The sequence below is a fragment of the Oncorhynchus keta genome, chromosome 21, assembly GCF_023373465.1.
Source record: "Oncorhynchus keta strain PuntledgeMale-10-30-2019 chromosome 21, Oket_V2, whole genome shotgun sequence".
NCBI lineage: Eukaryota > Metazoa > Chordata > Actinopteri > Salmoniformes > Salmonidae > Oncorhynchus > Oncorhynchus keta.
This window is the reverse complement of record NC_068441.1, coordinates 24,515,186-24,531,289: the sequence shown is the minus strand read 5'-3', so window position 1 is coordinate 24,531,289 and position 16,104 is coordinate 24,515,186. Positions and strand designations below refer to the sequence as shown.

The window sequence follows — 16,104 nt, the reverse complement described above, 5'->3', positions numbered from 1 at the left end:
TGCCTGTCGTTTTTCCCTGTTAATGTTACGACTGCGGGAATGTTTGTAATGACCTGTCAAACGCACTCCGCAATGGATGAAATGAGCTCAATGGAATACATTGTCTTTTTATTGAATCTATAGGAACTCTAAAGCTTCTTCTGGGATTTAAAGCACCGTCTCAATAATTACATCAATGGAAAGAGAAGAAAGATTTTTTTGTGGAATTGAAAAAAGTACTAATTTAATACAGTTGAAATGAAGGCCACTTCGAATATGAACACTTGTATTATAGTGATTGTTATCTCACAAACATTGTAAAGTATGTTTAGATAGGTGTAATTATTTTTTTTATTGTTCTTAAAAAAAATCACCTTTTATTTAACTAGGGAAGTCAGTTAAGAACAACCTCTCTGGGATAGGGGGATGCAAATGTCCCACTTGGCCAATTGCAGGGATGCCTACTGGAGAACTTATTTGTATTTGCTTTTAATATTTTTAATGAATTTATCTTATTAACACTTTGTTCTAGCTAGCTATTTGTATAGGTAGCTATCAGGTAAAATACTATAACATTCAAACTTTCATTAAATCACACATGCAAGATAGCAAATTAAAGCTACACTCGTGTGAATCTGGCCAACATGTCAGATTTCAAAAAGGCTTTTCGGCGAAAGCATAAGAAGCTATTATCTGATAATAGCACTGCAGTAAACAAAGAGAGTAACATATTTCAACCCTGCAGGCGCTACACAAAACGCAGAAATAAAATATAAAACATGCCTTACCTTTGATGAGCTTCTTTTGTTGGCACTCCAATATGTCCCATAAACATCACAAATGGTCCTTTTGTTCGATTAATTCCGTCCATATATATCCAAAATGTCAATTTATTTGGCGCGTTTGATCCAGAAAAAAACAGCTTCCAATTTGCGCAAAGTCACTACAAAATATCTCGAAAGTTTACAGGAAACTTTGCCAAAACATTTTTAAATACTTTTGTAATACAACTTTAGGTATTTTTAGACGTTAATAATCGATCAAATTGAAGACGGGTCTTATCTGTTTTCAATAGAGGACGAGAGGAAACTAACGCTACTTTTCAAGTCTTGGCCAACTCTCAACAGCGTTACCCTTTTCTAGGATGGCCGTACTTCTTCATTGCATAAAGGAATAACCTCAGCCAAATTTCAAAGACTGGTGCCATCCAGTGGAAGTGGTAGGAACTGCAAACAAGTGCCTAAGAAATATCATATCCCCATGAGAACCCATTGAACATACAGCGACCTCAAAAATAAATAATTCTGAATGGTTAGTCCTCGGGGTTTTGCCTGCTACATAAGTTGTGTTATACTCACAGACATGATTCAAACAGTTTTAGAAACTTCAGAGTGTTTTCTATTCAAATCTACTAATAATATGCATATCTTATATTCTTGGCATGAGTAGCAGGAAGTTGAAATTGGGCACGCTGTTTATCCAAAAGTGAAAATGCTGCCCCCTATCCTAAAGAGGTTTTAAGAACAAATTGTTATTTATAATGACAGCCTTCCCCAGCCAAACTCGAACGACGCTGGGCCAATTGTGCGCCGCCCTTTGGGACTCCCAATCACGCTCGGTTGTGATACAGCCTGGAATCGAATCAGGGTCTGTAGTGACACCTCTAGCACTGAGATGCAGTGCCTAAGACTGTTGCGCCACTCGGGAGCCCAAATCTAGAGCCAAGCGTGTTGATTTTTAATCTGAGGGTATCCTGCTATTGATACTTGTTGAATTCTACAACAGAACGTAACAACAACAGTAATTAATGAGGCAGTCTAGACAGCGCAGGTACTTTAGACAGAGCATGTGCTTGGTGGTTGCAGCCCTATTCCACCCCTTTATGTTATTTTATTCATCTCTGCAAACACACTTGCTGTATTTAATAATATGAGCCTCATTTGCATATCTTTTTTTTCGCACAAAATATTGTTTAAATAGATTTTCCTATTGTATATCTTGAGTGTATTCTTCACTATTGTCCAACTGTTGCATTTATTAGAATTGTTTTAAACTTTTTTACAATTTAGATGACAATTGCTACTTTTCTTCAGAATTGATCCAAGTCAGGCTGGACCACGTGACCTGATCATGTCACCTGACATGGTCCACGTTCATTTGCCAAACGTTGTCGAGTGTTGCAGATAGAAATGCCATAAATATGTTGGAGAGGCATGTTTGTTTTACATTACATATCTGAATGCTCCAAAACGTCCTGCGCCCCCCCAGGGAAAACTCCAGGGCCCAGGTCATATGGGCAGAAAAAACTCCTGGCTCTACTTATGGCCCATGTCGATCCACTGAGTCTCTAATTGTATTCTTATTTGATAAATGTAAAGTACCCTTCACAATGGTGCATGAGATCACAAAACGCTACAAAGAAGAACAGACACAATAAAAAGCTGAGTAGTGACTACAAGCATCAATCAGACCACACAGAGGGAGGTAGCCTAGTTGCAACATTTGCCAATTCCCTATTAGTCATTTAAACATTGACATTGTTTTTAGAGGGGCCACCAAAATATTTGCACCGTCTTGGATGTAGAGCCAAAGTATCAGAATCAGACGAATTTAAGGATTTTGGGCACTGGCCAGCCGGGCTAGTATACCAACATTTCTACTTGCCCTGGTCCAAAATCTGCTATGCAATATTCGAAAAGACAAAATTTCACCTGCATCTCGGGCTAGTTTGGCACATTTTCTACTAGCCCTGTCTGAAAAGTGCTAACTAGCCTCGGGCTAGTGTGCTAGCTGAATTTCTATCCCTGTCTCAGACACTAAATAGCCTAGCTACTGAGGTCAGAGTGACCGAGAGGCTATTTACCCCCTCATCCCAGAGTTTTTTGAGGTTATGTGAGTGTGTATGTTAAAAGATTTAGGGGTCCACCTGTTTCTATGTCAGGTATATACAAAAAGGAGGTGTTTTGGAGGTGTGCTGTGGTAAGCAGAGGACTGAATTGGTCGGATCAGGCCAGTAATGTGTTCACTGTGACTGAAGCCTCCAGGTCTATAAGTGCTTGTAATCTCCCTTTATATCCTTTTTTTTTTTTGACTCATCATTTGCTTCCTTACGTTTTTCTCCCTTATCCTCATTCTCTGCCTCTCTCTATCTGTGTGAAAGTTCAACCCACACTCAGAATCGCATTAAAGGCTCCAGGGAGGGATTTGTCTACTAGTGTATGTGTGTGTGTTCATTCATGTTCATGAATCTGTGTTTGTGTTTGTGTGTGTGTGTGTAGGTCACAGGGCTCAGCCTTTTTATCCCCATCCAGATAAGAATGCTTGGCTTCCTAAATAGCATAGCGTACATTGCATAATGAACAAAGAGTAAGAGTAGCATGCATTGAATGTATTTTATTACTAACGTGCAAAAATATGTCCTTAGGCCCATTTCATCATCGATAAAGGCTTATTTAATTTTCTCATTGATACTAGTCTAATGAAAGCAGGACCTTGGGTAATTGTTTTGACTATTCCATGAATCGATATTAGGTCAGAGAGAGGCTGATGAAATTGGTGGTATGGGTGTGTTTTTGGTTTGTGTTAAGGCTTGCAATGCAGAGTTGTGCTCATTGGCGTAGCACCGTTTTGCAATGCCAGCAGGCAAGATTCGAGTAAGCCCCCCCCCCCCCAAAAAAAATATGTTTGTTTTAGGAATTGTAATTTTTAAAAATTGCCATGGGGTTGAGAGGAAATGTTGCTGTTTTTTAAAGCAAATTTCCTGCAATTAAACAGATTTTGCCATGGGGCAGATTAAAAATGTGCTTTTTTAAGAACTAATCTCATGCTATACACATTTTGCCATGAGGTTGAAAGAAAATGTTGCTGTTTTAAAGCAAATTTCCTATAATTCTAAACATTTTACTATGGCTTATGATGTGTTCATATGCTATCTGAGTGGGTCCATAAAGCTTGTGGATCCCCCCGGTTCACAGTGTGCTTTCTACGCCACTGTCTGTGTTCTATTGTTAGGGCTAAAGAAAAACTCCTTGTCCTACTACAGAGTAGAACCAACCATTGCAGTGAAATGAAGACTGATTAATGCTAGTATGACCCTCCATAAATTGTCATTGCACTGCCAGCCCATTACCTCATCCCATTTTAGCTGGAGAAGAGTTGATGAGGTGAGTGGTGGTTGTTGTGACAGAGTAATAAGTAATTGATATTTCAGAAAGAGCTTGACTTTAAAAGCAGAGTCTGTTCTGTCTGTGGGGTGGTTGGATCATCTCTAAAAGCTTGGATTGTGGAAAGTAACTTTACATTGGGACATGGCATCTGTGTTGATTCAGCCCACTGTGCATAATAAATACACAGCTAGTTTCCTTGATCATCACACATTCTTTTTGTAACTTGTTTCTAAAATGATGAGTATTGCTTCCTGGTTCCTGCATGTGATATGGCTCTCCTACATTATACATTTAAGAAGGTCTCATGGCAAGTCTGTGTTGTTTTAATAGGCAAATCAGTTAAGAACAAATTCTTATTTTCAGTGATGGTCTAGGAACAGTGGGTTAACTGCCTTGTTCAGGGGCAGAACAACATTTTTTTTTTTTACCTTGACAGCTCGGGGATTCAATCAAGTCCAATGCTCTAACCACTAGGCTACCTGCCGCCCCGCACTAGCATTTCTTCTCCATGGTGAGTGGATTTACTTCCCATCCTGATGTCTTCTAGAATGCAAACACATTCTGAACATTCTAATTGGTCCCAGAAACTGATGCGTTGGACCAGACCCGGTCAATATGATGATGTTATCAACTTTCGTACAATGACCCTCGTTTTTACATTAGCACGACTCTAGGATGGCAGTTTCAGACAATGTCGTCAGGCAAGCATTAACTCTGTCATATTTTCTCATCCTCCTGTAACCATGAATGCTCTCTCTCACCCAGAGAAAAAAGGAAGTTAGGTAATGATGCTTCCAAATGAAAAACATAGAATGAACATGCAACAGGGCCAGGCATTGTCTGTAAGTAACGACCTCAAGTCCAGGGACTTTGTGTGTGTCAGTGAGACTAAGATGATTAGGCCTACCAGTAAGTGTGTACAGCAGGTGTCTACCTATTGGCTGATGAGATTAGTCCTGCTGACTTATTGACTAGTCTGGGATTGGGACATCTTTGACCATGCTGTCACTGTCACCCTAATATAGGCAAGGGGTGAAGAGGGTCAGTTGAGCACTCCAGTTTAGCATAGACTAAGATTTTCCGTGTGTGTGTGGTCGTCATAGGTTGACCAGGTCACCACCATATAGACATTCATTTTGTTAAGGGGCAGAAAACGGAGCTGATTGTGGACTACAGGAAACGGAGGGCCGAGCACGCCCCCATCCACATTGACAGGGCTGTAGCGGAGAGGGTCGAGCACGCCCCCATCCACATTGACAGGGCTGTAGCGGAGAGGGTCGAGCACACCCCCATCCACATTGACAGGGCTGTAGCGGAGAGGGTCGAGCACGCCCCCATCCACATTGACAGGGCTGTAGCGGAGAGGGTTGAGCACGCCCCCATCCACATTGACAGGGCTGTAGCGGAGAGGGCCGAGCACGCCCCATCCACATTGACAGGGCTGTAGCGGAGAGGGTCGAGCACACCCCATCCACATTGACAGGGCTGTAGCGGAGAGGGTCGAGCACGCCCCCATCCACATTGACAGGGCTGTAGCGGAGAGGGTCGAGCACGCCCCCATCCACATTGACAGGGCTGTAGCGGAGAGGGTCGAGCACGCCCCCATCCACATTGACAGGGCTGTAGCGGAGAGGGTCGAGCACGCCCCCATCCACATTGACAGGGCTGTAGCGGAGAGGGTCGAGCACGCCCCCATCCACATTGACAGGGCTGTAGCGGAGAGGGTCGAGCACGCCCCCATCCACATTGACAGGGCTGTAGCGGAGAGGGTCGAGCACGCCCCCATCCACATTGACAGGGCTGTAGCGGAGAGGGTCGAGCACGCCCCCATCCACATTGACAGGGCTGTAGCGGAGAGGGTCGAGCACGCCCCCATCCACATTGACAGGGCTGTAGCGGAGAGGGTCGAGCACGCCCCCATCCACATTGACAGGGCTGTAGCGGAGAGGGTCGAGCACGCCCCCATCCACATTGACAGGGCTGTAGCGGAGAGGGTCGAGAGCTTCAAGTTCCTTGGTGTCTACATCACTAAGGAATAACATGGTCCACACACAGCAACACAGTCATGCAGGCACAACAACGCCTTCCCCCATTCAGGAGGCTGTCATGCCAAATAGTGTCCCACAGCCAAATAGTGTCCCACAGCCAAATAGTGTCCCACAGCCAAATAGTGTCCCACAGCCAAATATTGTCCCACAGCCAAAAAGTCTTCCCCCACACACACACAATGGGATTCGAGAAGCAATTAGCAAAGTAATTTTTATCAGGAAACCAATATGGACTATAGCCCGTCGTTTCAAATGGGAACAAATTAGTCATAGTGGGCAGAACAAGCAAGAAGGTGGGCAGAGCCAAGCACGAGCTAGCGAGATCCTATTGGCGCGTTCTAGCAAACATTTGCATATTTCTGTTAGGGAACGCCTACTCTGTGACGTGCATGTGTGCAATAACTAAATTTGCTTTTGCACTCCTTCTAAACAATGCCATTATTTTATTTTTGGGGGAAAGGGTAAGGTCTACAAAATGTAGTCCACTCTGTTTGTAACAGATTGTAGTTTTGGGAACAGTATTGAGATCAAAAGTTTAATCGATGAGAACATTTGCAGAATGTTGTCCAAAATCCATATCGTTCCATCTTCTCCCACTGCTGTCCACTTGGCTTCCTCTCACTGCCATATTTGGAAGTGAGTGGAAACACCAAGCGGATGCTTTACATTTATACAGCCAGTGAAATATCAGTGTCATTGTTCTATCTGTCTTATTAACGTCCGTTGCTACGGATGTTGCTTGTTGCTAGAACATGCCAAAATCTGCCTAGTCTACGTAATGAAAGAATAAAAATTGATAGCATTCGTTGCTATGCTGGTTGTTATGTTCTGATTGTCCTGAGGCGCATGCAGTCAAAATTCAGGGTAAAATGCGATCATTGTTATAGGTTATTTACACTATTAATGATATTTTTTATCTTTAAATATCAGATTATTATTGGATAAAGAACAAAACATGATCCATGCATGGTCATTGACGTTTACTTGCATGCAAAACTTGATTTAGCTAGCATGAGCATGCTGCAAGCAAGCATGGATGCTGCAAATGATGGATGCAAACACTACTGTGAGGTAAGACCACTTTTCCAAATCTCTTTATTTAGCTAGCTAGCTAAGCTTTGTATTGCATTATTTGTCTTTGTAATTAAATAAATAGCTATCTCTTATACAGAGTAGCATATGAAAAGTGCTATATCATCAGTAAAATGTGGGATAAAGGTGAACTGCATAAATTAATCTTCTGGTCATCATGAGTGATCAGATTGTACCTGGGTCTACCATTAGAGAGGCTGGTTTCAGACTATGATCTATAAGTAGATCATTAGAAACCCTGTTGCAGTGAGGTTATTTTAGCAATAACTGTACCCATTGTATATCTATGTGTGTAAATTAATTGATTTCTTGCTACATTCATAATAGGTCGTTTATCCTTTGTTTTTCTTGTTCCATACCAGGCTGCCATGGTGCGGGCCTCTCAAACAACTTCCTCCCAGCAACAACAGAAATGTGAGCCAAGCTTTCAAACATAACATCAGGAGGCAAGAGAAACAGATATGTTACGTGTTTACATTGCACAATTTATCTATTTTTTAAAAATAGCATAATGTCTCAATTACAAACAGTATGTTGCCCTTGTTTTTTTTTAAAGCGCCATTCCTCTGGAATCACCACAGCGAGTGAAACTTCAACCATGTCAGTCATTTTTATTTATGTATTTATTTTACCTTTATTTAACCAGGCAAGTCAGTTAAGAACAAATTCTTATTTTCAATGACAGCCTAGGAACAGTGGGTTGTTCAGGGGCAGAATGACAGATTTGTACCGTGTCAGCTCGGGGGTTTGAACTTGCAACCTTCCAGTCACTAGTCCAACGCTCTAACCACTAGGCTACCCTGCCGACCCAACAGTGAGTGACAAACAAACGGGGAACATCTCAATAGTCCAAGTTACTCTCTCCCTGTCTTTTTAATCTGCACTAATGAATAATATCTGGACGATGTAAAACCTATCATCTCTCCCTTCTGTTTTTGAATCTTTCTACCTCCTGATTCTGCCTCTACCTTTTCCTCATCCTGTAACTGGTTCTCTCCTCTTCCTCCAGACGAAATCCTGCGTCTAGTGACGTCCATTTGCCAACAACCTGCCCACTCCACTCCACTCGACCCCAACCCCTCCTCCCTCCTATGTCTGACCACTGGCTGCTTTCTCTCCAACTTTGACTGCCAGTCGTACCCCTCCTCAAAAAAATGAACACTTCTCCGATAGGTATCCTTTCTTTCTTTTTTATCTTGATATACAAACTGTCAGTCGGATAGCACTGAATAAATCAGATTAAGCCGTTAACAAAACGTACAATTCAGTTGGATTAACCTCTCTGCGCACAGAACCCATTAGCGGGATGAAATTCGACAACATACGATGATCGCTACATAAATAGTCATATTAAACATGAATGAAAATACAAGTGTCTCACATGTTTCGAAAGCCTAGAATCTTGCTAATTCAACTGCGTTGTCAGATTTAAAAAAGGATTTACTGCGAAAGAATACGATGCGATTATCTGAGGATAGAGCCCAATAAAAAACTATTTCAACCAGCACAGGCTAACAAAATCACTAACTGCAGTAAAATAAATAGTTTACCTTTGACGATCTTCTCTGTTTGCAATCCCAATGCTCATTGTTACACAATGAATGGTCTTTTGTTTGATAAAATCCATTTTATAGCCTAACACGAAACATTTTGTGAACTGCTTTTGTTGTGAATTCCGTCTCATTCCATTTTCGACGACACATTCGAGGTAAATACACACACAAAACGTGACTTTTCCAGTCATGTTTGGTTTCATTGCAATCAACTGGTTTGTTTGTAACACAACCAAACCTGATGGGTCATTTCGCGGGACGTATTGACTGAAAGAAACCAATTTGAAGACAACAAGTAATGACATCATTGTGCACCAATGATATGACCGCTGTTTCTTTGATTGACTTTTAACCCAATGACCACTGATCGTCTTGAAATCTAGCTGGGTAGATAGCCAATGAGCTGAGGTAAACGGCAATATGTCATGTTTATGTGTTGGAAGACCAACCCATGTAGTAAACTCAAGCGTAAAGATGGTCATTCGCCATTGAAGTTTCATACCGGAAGTAGCAACGCATGTTACGCACAGCGTTGTTTTTGTAAAGGGCATCTACAGCTGTTAATATACAGTGCCTTGCGAAAGTATTCGGCCCCCTTGAACTTTGCGACCTTTTGCCACATTTCAGGCTTCAAACATAAAGATATAAAACTGTATTTTTTTTGTGAAGAATCAACAACAAGTGGGACACAATCATGAAGTGGAACGACATTTATTGGATATTTCAAACTTTTTTACAAATCAAAAACTGAAAAATTGGGTGTGCAAAATTATTCAGCCCCTTTACTTTCAGTGCAGCAAACTCTCTCCAGAAGTTCAGTGAGGATCTCTGAATGATCCAATGTTGACCTAAATGACTAATGATGACAAATACAATCCAGCTGTTTTGCAAGGAGGAATGGGAAAAAATGTCAGTCTCTCGATGTGCAAAACTGATAGACATACCCCAAGCGACTTACAGCTGTAATCGCAACAAAAGGTGGCGCTACAAAGCATTAACTTAAGGGGGCTCTTATAATTTTGCAATTTGTGTTATATTACCATTTTGGTATTTTGTATTTAGTTATTCCATTCAAAATGTACAACTTCACCAATTTGGCCCCTTGGGTACATTTGGGCTACTTGTGTGGGACACCTGGGTGACTTCATGATACATGTCATGTATGCACACTCATTTTGGAAGTTATCATTCTGAAACTTTGCACAAGTACTGTTGCCCTCTTATGTTTTTCACTGAAATTGTCCCCATCATCCTATCTGAATGTTTGTTTTGTCTTGTTCATTTTAAAGATGATGATACAACAAAAATGAAAGAAACGTATGGGTTTTTCATTGTATTACCTAAACCAGATCTATTGTGTTATATTCTCCTACATTCAATTCACATTTACACAAACGTCAGAGTGTTTTCTTTCAAATGAAATCAAGAATATGCATATCCTTGGTTCTGAGCCTGCGCTACAGGCAGTTAGATTTGGGTATGTCTTCTGGCAGAAATGGAAAAAAGTAGGGGGGTAGCTGTAAGACTTAACAAGAAGTTAAGCTTTTAAATTATGTAAGACACTTGTATTTTCGTGAGTGTTTAATATTACGATTTTTGTATTTTGAATTTCGCACTCTGCAATTTCACCGGATGTTGTCGTAGGTATCCCGCTAGTGGTTCATGCGCCCTAAGAGGTTTTAAGGGGAGTGTTAGGATCTAACAATTGGATTTAATTATTTCCAGGCCACCGCTCGGTGACTCAAACAATGCATTTATTTTCAGAACCGTCCACTGACCATGGATTTACCCTTCGACATGGTAAAAGAGAAGCAAAACGGGGACAGACATAGGTCGGTAAATAAGTCACACGGTGGACTTGTACGAAAGGTTGCCTCTCGAGCTGTTCTCATTCTAGGTGTGACGCATCATTCCTTTTAGTAAACAAATGCACCTGGTTTTGTTTGGTTATTACTGCAGTGTGTTTGAAATGTGCATTTCGGTTAGAAGGGAATTTTTACACTGTGTATTATATGCATATCATTTTGAGTATTATAGCACGTAACTGTGTTTTTTCAGTGTATTTTGCCTGATAAGATGGTTAGTAAATATTAGTTGGTCAACCCGAAGATGGCGCCGGAGCATGTTACGTTGGAAATTGAATTAGGTCCCACCCTTTCAGGGTCATTAAAGGAATTAGTCATATTCCATCAATTCAGTCATTTTTAATGTCCTAGTCATTAATGTGTTACTACTGCCACCTAGTGGTGCTTTAGTTTAAGCCCTTTATATGTAGTAACATGGTTAAAGTGATGCCTTTTTATAGTTTATATTATAAGTGGTGTCATATGTCATTGTATTTATATGTACAGTACCAGTCAAATGTTTGGACACACCAACTCATAAGCACAAATCAGATGGCATATCGCTGCAGAATGCTGTGGTAGCCATTGCTGGTTAAGTGTGCCTTGAATTCTAAATAAATCACAGACAGTGTCACCAGCAAAGCACCATCACACCTTCTCCTCCATGCTTCACGGTGGGAACCAAATATGCAGAGGTCATCTGTTAACCTACTCTGCGTCTCACAAAGACTATTTGGACTCATTAGACCAAAGGGCAGATATCCACCGGCCTAATGTCCATTGCTTGTGTTTCTTGGCCAAAGCAAGACTCTTCTTCTTATTGGTGTCCTTTAGAAATGGTTTCCCTTGCAGCAATTTGACCATGAACGCCTGATTCACACAGTCTCCTCTGAACAGCTATGTTGAGATGTTACTTGAACTCTGTGAAGCATTTATTTGGGCTGGTAACTCTAATGAGGCTGGTACCTCTATTTCTGAGGCTGGTAACTCTAATGAACTTATCCTCTGCTGCAGAGGCAACTCTGGGTCTTCCTTTCCTGTGGTGGTCCTCATTTGAGCTGTTTTTGCAATAATATGGACTTGGTATTTTACCAAATAGGGCTATCTTCTGTATACCTCTCCTACCAACACAACCGATTGGCTCAAACTCATTAAGAATGAAAGAAATTCCACAAAATAATTTAAGGCACACCTTTTAATTGAAATGCATTCCAGGTGACTGCCTCATGAAGCTGGTTGAGAGAATGCCAAGAGTGTGCAAAGCTGTCATCAAGGCAAAGGATGGCTACTTTGAAGAATCTCAAATATAGAATATATTTTGATTTGATGAACACTTTTTGGTTACTACATGATTATATGTGTTATTTCATAGTTTTGATGTCATCACTATTATTCCACAATGTAGAAAATAGTAAAAATAAAGAAACCATTGAATGAGTAGGTGTGTCCAAACTTTTGACTGGTACTGTATGTTATCCTGATATTAATGGCACTTTGTATTTAGCTCTCTCCTTGAGAATCCACACATTCGCTCTTCCACACCCGTAGGTATGTGTCAATGGTACACGCGGTAGCCTTCCTAGTGACCATCCCATAACTCTACATACTCTGCCTGTTGTAAATTACTTGGAGGAATAACAGTATACAAGTTAACCGTTCACTGTGCCTTGCCGTCATTGCTTTCTGACTGATGCCTGGAGGCAAACACGCTCAAACCAAACCAGCAACCTAAGAATAATAGTCCTTTAGCCATCATAGGTGAGGAACCTCAGACATTTTCCTCCAATCTGTTTTAAAAATGAGGCGAAGAAAGAGGACATGAGGAATCCCAAATCAAAACCTAGCCCTTACACCCTATGCACTTGCGTTGGTGTAAGCAATATGGGGACAATTCAACCAGGCCTGGATCTACCTTTAAACCTGTGTTTTCTTTCTGCATCCTTCTATGCCTCTCTTTCCCTTTTTAATCTGCGCCTGTTCTTCAGGATCTAGTGGTTCTGGGACGCATACCGTATCCCTTTCCCCAGACCTTGATCCACCTGATGTCCTCCATGATCAACCACCCTCCAAGATCCCACTTTTCATGACATTATCTACAGCTACTGTTAATGTCATGTGGTTTGATAGAATCTGCTTAGGGACCTGTGCATGACATATCATCCTAGGCACAGTGAGATACACTACAGGCAAAGTGACCAGTAGAACCCCTTGTAGCATCCACAGCTTCTCTATCCCACACATCAGAATTGAGATAAAGGATTTAAAAAATCACTTTACTTATATGTACTTGTAATTCATACTTCTGTTTTCTCAACTAAATTGTATTTTATTGTTTGTGTTGATGTTCGCCTATACTCATGTATTTCAGTCTATAACTGCCATGTGGGTATATTAAATAAAATCAACAAGTTCATTACACACCTGTTACGCAATTATTATTATTCTTTTTAATAATTCAATCTTCAATATTGCCCCCTTTTTTCCCCCCACAGGCTGTTCATTTAATTATTTGTTGTAATTCCCTTTTTGGTATTCGTGAGTTCAACATTCTTCAACTGTGTCCTGTATTATATTCAACCACAAGTGTACTGCTGCATTACTGAGCTATGCCATGTGATTGAGGTAGGGAAAAATAATCATAATAGGACTAATGGCATACTTTAGTAAGACAAGGGAAGCTCAAAATATGCCAGTCAGAGGAGCCAGTGTATGACTTTAACTGATTTTCACATTACTGAAGTGTTAATAGCTTCATGGGAGCTCACTTTGCGATCTGAAAGGTAAATTAATATGCAGTTTACATGTTTTCTTTGATATTTCTAAAACCAAGAACATGACTTTGTTGTTGAAATGTTACGGAACACAAAGTAGTTCAAAGTAACGTTTTCATCTTAATCAATGAAATTGTCGCGGAAATAAGCTTTGTTTACATAGCAAGGGATGAAAATAATGGAATTTTGGCTGTAATGAGGTCCAAAATTTGACGCATTAACTTATCAAACTGTTGATATAGCGGGGGTTGGCTGGTGGACAATATTTGGTATGACATGCCCTCAGATTCTCAAAAAGTTCCACTCTCAATTGTGCAGCTGTATGTTGACTGGCTGCATCACCGCTTGGTAAGGGAACTGCTTGACATCCGACCACAAGGTGCTACAGAGGGTAGTGCGTACAGCCCAGTACATCACTGGGGCCGAGCTCCCTGCCATCCAGGACCTCTATACCAGGCGGTATCAGAGGAAGGCCCTATAAATTGTCAGACTCCAGCCAACCAAGTCAAAATGTTCTTTCTGCTACCTGTGGTGGAATTATTGTAATCAAAAGGAGACATAAGATTCCTTCAAATCAATCGAACTTTATTATTGAATTAGTGCAGTAATGGAGTTGGTTGGTAATCACCCCTGGAGGTGATCACTGAGAACTCAACAAGCTGGTTTGAGCCACAGCATTTTATAGCAAAGTCCATCCTTCTTCAGTCTACATATAACACAACAGATTTGTGGAATGGGTCACAAGGTTAAGATTTGTATGAAAGATCATTATAATTCACAGCAGACAGTATCTGCTTCATTGTGTTTTCATCGCAGAGACCAGTGTCTGGCCCCCCAATGCCATACTGGAGCCATGTCTCCCTAGTACCGTATAGAAGAGAAACATTAACTCATGCTCTGGAATGCAGTATCCCCAAAGACATAAATCTCCTGTCAGTGTTATCTCCCAGAGGCCCACTTTCAGTTCACACAGACACAATAGAGAGTTAAAAGAACCCTCTATTGTGTTGCATAATACAACCATTTGATGCAATTAAAGTATTATAACCAGCTTGTAACTTCCACCATAATCCCCCATTTTTGAAAATTCTCTCAATTTTAAAAGAAAATTTACAAGATTTAAGACGTAGAAAATGCATACATTTTTCATAAAACAAGAAGCATAAAAGCAATAACTCATTGCATGGGTTCCTGCACGTGACCAACTGCTATAGCACTGGCTCAGCCTGCTTCCAAGAAACTTAGTGATGTCTCCCATTTCAACCTCCAACACATTTTCTAAGCATTCTAGCAACTTGTCTGTGGAGGTCATGATACAGTCACCTGCACGAACCCATGAAGAAAAACAGAAGATGCATACAGTTTGAGATTCAAAGCTATATCTTCATAGACCGTGAAAAGCACATATATAATTCAATGCAACAATTTAATAAAAGCAGCTTTAGTTATCTATCACACTCCAATAGATCAGGATGATGGAAATAACTATTTAATAATATGACTATTTCCTCTGGCGTCTTCTTCAGATAGCTTTACAGTTCAAAGTGGATGGCCCATGATAATGTCCCAATTTCAAAGTCTCACCTGAGCCGCCATCACCTTTACCACCCATTATGTCTTGTCCGTTTGTCAACCAGTATACCAGCAACATAAGAGAAGTTTGGAACAGATTTCTACCCATGCTCACTCCATGTGGACTCCGGTTACAATCCTCAGAGAAAAGACATGAGAAAAGCAGTTGATCGCTCCGATCGGATGCTGTACACCGGTTGCTGGCTCAGGACTCTCAATAGAAGTGGTGGGGACAGGGTTGTATTGAACGCCTTTGTCACTCTTCTTCAGCCAGTTAGAGGGGGTTTTGAGGTACACGCACTGTTCGGTCCAATTATCTCTTCCATGCATTAAGACACCGACTGAGTTCTCTCTCATGATAATCTCGAGAGGACCGATCAGAACAACAGTTCAGTTCAATTTTGATTCAGGAAATCCAGACAAGCATTAACTATATAAATTATTATTTTTACTCATACTTAATACCAATGTATTAATACTAAAATGTGTCAAAGAGAATAACGACACATTCTATTTTGAAAAAAAACTTTTTTTCAATTTGGCTTATACTCCTCATCACACTGTCAACTTCAGCGCAGAGCCACAGGATCAGGATGTTAGACCTATAACCCATCGGGAGAAATCCCAACAATCCAGCAGACCTAATATGGTGAGGTTTGTATCAAAACAGAACAGACAACACAAAATTACACTTCTTCACATATCACTCTATACAGTCCTACGTATCACTCAAGGTGTGTAAACTTCAATCCAAAACCTCAGAGGATTTACCTCTCCCATTTTGACACATAACTCCCCATGTGTAAATTAAACAAATTAATTAATTAAAAAACACTACTACTGGTCAAAAAATAAAATAATTGCAAGTAACAAAATCAAATTCAAATCACTACCCTTAAGAACTCCATAAAGAAAAAGAATTGTACCCATACGGTCATAGGAAAATAGACTTAAGGCAGCCTACCCTTAGTCAAAGGCAACGCCCTCTCCTTCACATGGGTCCAACTCACACATATGGCTAAGAACTATAATCTTCATAATTATCAATAATACAAATTACCTTCAAATCAGTTTTACAA

At 40.6% G+C, this 16,104-nt stretch overlaps 1 protein-coding gene across 2 annotated transcripts in view; it reads left to right on the top strand.

The window, feature by feature from the left end:
* LOC118400319 (6-phosphofructo-2-kinase/fructose-2,6-bisphosphatase 4-like) overlaps window positions 1-16,104 on the top strand; it is a 49,478-nt gene that overhangs the window by 1,894 nt on the left and 31,480 nt on the right. The window contains exon 2 of one of the 2 annotated variants that reach the window (XM_052473563.1): window positions 4,582-4,656. The exons of the other annotated variant lie outside the window; for it this stretch is intronic. The gene's annotated coding sequence lies outside the window, so the exon portion shown is untranslated. The remainder of the gene's footprint in view (window positions 1-4,581; window positions 4,657-16,104) is intronic. 2 annotated transcript variants of the gene reach the window in all.